A 3,058-nucleotide genomic window follows, 5' to 3' on the forward strand; every position below is an offset into this window, starting at 1 on the left:
CTATAAAACAAATCCACCACCGTGCTCTAAAAGATATAAGTGAAGTACTAGAGCAAAACTATATAACTCAAAAGATATAAGTGAAGCACATAGAGTATTCTAACAAATTCAAGATCATGTATGGCTCTCTCAAAAGGTGTGTACAGCAAGGATGATTGTGGTAAACTAGCAAATAAAGACTCAAATAATACAAGACGCTCCAAGCAAAACATGTATCATGTGGTGAATAAAAATATAGCTCCAAGTAAAGTTACCGATAGAAGTATACGAAAGAGGGGATGCTTTCCGGGGCATCCGCAAGCTTAGGCTCTTGCAACTCCTTGTTCCATAATCCATCAAATCTTTACCCAAAACTTGAAAACTTCACAACACAAAACTTAAAGTAGAAAATCTCGTGAGCTTCGTTAGCAAAAGAAAACAAAATACCACTTCAAGGTACTGTAGTGAACTCATTCTTTATTTATATTGGTGTTAAACCTATTGTATTCCAACTTCTCTATGGTTTATAAACTATTTTACTAGCCATAGATTCATCAAAATAAGCGAACAACACACAAAAAACAGAATCTGTCAAAAACAGAACAGTCTGTAGTAATCTGTAGCTAGCGCAAGATCTGGAACCCCAAAAATTCTAAAATAAATTTCTGGACGTGAGGAATGTATCTATTAATCATCCTCAAAAATAATTAACTAAATAGAGCTTTCCAAATAAAATTGGCATCTGTTCTCGTGAGCGCTAAAGTTTCTGTTTTTTACAGCAAGATATTAAGACTTTCCCCAAGTCTTCCCAACGGTTCTACTTGGCACAAACACTAACTAAACACAAAAAACACAACCTAAACAGAGTCTAGGTAAATTATTTATTACTAAACAGGAGCAAAAAGCAAGTAATAAAAATAAAATTGGGTTGCCTCCCAACAAGCGCTATCGTTTAACGCCCCTAGCTAGGCATAAAAAGCAATGATAGATCTAAGTATTGCCATCTTTGGTATTAGGAAAGAAAAGAGCAAACTTGCTATCTATAGAATTAATCCTTATATTGTGATAACGCACATGGCTATTAATGGTAGATGAAAGATTAAGTATGTTACGGAAATTTGTATCTAGGCTATCCTTTATCTCTTTAATAGATTCGTTTTGGTAAGAGAGCAAAAGAGATGTAGATTCAACTTTCTCATTCATGGGGTGCCCAAATATGGTTTTTATTTTTTCATAAGTGTCTACGACATCCCCTTCAAGAAAACCTTCTTCAAATGTATAATCTAAGACATGCTTAAAAGAAGAAGGAAGGGCAATATAAAAGATTTTTAAGTAAACTTCAATTTGGTATTGAGGCACATAGCTAGCCCTGATCTTTAATAGTCTATACCAAGCATCTTTCAAAGATTCATCAAGTAAATAACGAAAAATTCCAGAATCATCTTCATCAAAATTATTAAGGTTCCCATTGATGACTTCGATAGGTTTTTCCATAGTATCCTTATTTATGAGCTTAGCGAGGATAGAAGGGTTGTCCAAAGTACTAAAACTCCGGAGAGAACTCCCAACCCTTTTTGATTAAGACATGGCGGAAGAAAGGCGAGCGGGAAGAGAGGGCAAATAAAACGGAAAGGGTGAAGTGGGGGAGAGGAAAACGAGAGGCAAACGGCAAATAATGTAATGCGGGAGATAAGAGTTGTGATGGGTACTTGGTATGTAGACTTTTGTGTAGACTCCCGGCAACGGCGCCAAAAATGGCTTGTTGTCGGGAGTCAAATCTTGACTTGAGCGAACCTCCCCGGCAATGGCGCAAGAAATTCTTCTTTCTACCTCTTGAGCACTGCGTTGGATTTCCTTGAAGAGGAAAGGATGATGCAGCAAAGTAGCGTAAGAATTTCCCTCAGTTTTTGAGAACCAAGGTATCAATCCAGTAGGAGGTTGCGCGCGTGTCCCTAGTACCTACACAAAACAAATAACTCCTCGCAACCAACGCGATAAGGGGTTGTCAATCCCTTCATGGTCACTTATGAGAGTGAGATCTGATAGATATGATAAGATAATATTTTTGGTATTTTTGTGATAAAGATGCAAAGTAAAATAAAGGCAAAGTAAAAAACAAAGGAAATAACTAAGTATTGGAAGATTAATATGATGAAGATAGACCCGGGGGCCATAGGTTTAACTAGTGGCTTCTCTCAAGAGCATAAGTATTTTACGGTGGGTGAACGAATTACTGTTGAGCAATTGACAAAATTGAGCATAGTTATGAGAATATCTAGGTATGATCATGTATATATGCATCATGTCCGAGACAAGTAGACCGACTCCTGCCTGCATCTACTACTATTACTCCACTCATCGACCGCTATCCAGCATGCATCTAGAGTATTAAGTTCATGAAAACAGAGTAACGCCTTAAGCAAGATGACATGATGTAGAGGGATAAATTCATGCAATATGATAAAAAAAACCATCTTGTTATTCTCGATGGCAACAATACAATTCGTGCCTTGCTGCCCCTACTGTCACTGGGAAAGGACACCGCAAGATTAAACCCAAAGCTAAGCACTTGTCCCATTGCAAGAAAGATCAATCTAGTAGGCCAAACCAAACTAATAATTCGAAGATACTTGCAAATATAACCAATCATACATAAAAGAATTCAGAGAAGATTCAAATATTGTTCATAGATAATCTTGATCATAAACCCACAATTCATCGGTCTCAACAAACACACCGCAAAAATAGGATTACATTGAGTAGATCTCCACAAGAGAGGGGGAGAACATTGTATTGAGGTCCAAAAAGAGAGAAGAAGCCATCTAGCTAATAACTATGGACCCGAAGGTCTGAGGTAAACTACTCACACTTCATCGGAGAGGCTATGGTGTTGATGTAGAAGCCCTCCGTGATGGATGCCCCCTCCGGCGGAGCTCCGGAACAGGCCCCAGGATGGGATCTCATGGATACAGAAGGTTGTGGTGGTGGAATTAGGGTTTTGACTCCATATCTGATCGTTTGGGGGTACGTAGGTATATATAGGAGGAAGGAGTACGTCGGTGGAGCAACAGGGGGCCCA

Source organism: Triticum dicoccoides, chromosome 3A (assembly GCF_002162155.2).
Source record: "Triticum dicoccoides isolate Atlit2015 ecotype Zavitan chromosome 3A, WEW_v2.0, whole genome shotgun sequence".
Taxonomy (NCBI): domain Eukaryota; kingdom Viridiplantae; phylum Streptophyta; class Magnoliopsida; order Poales; family Poaceae; genus Triticum; species Triticum dicoccoides.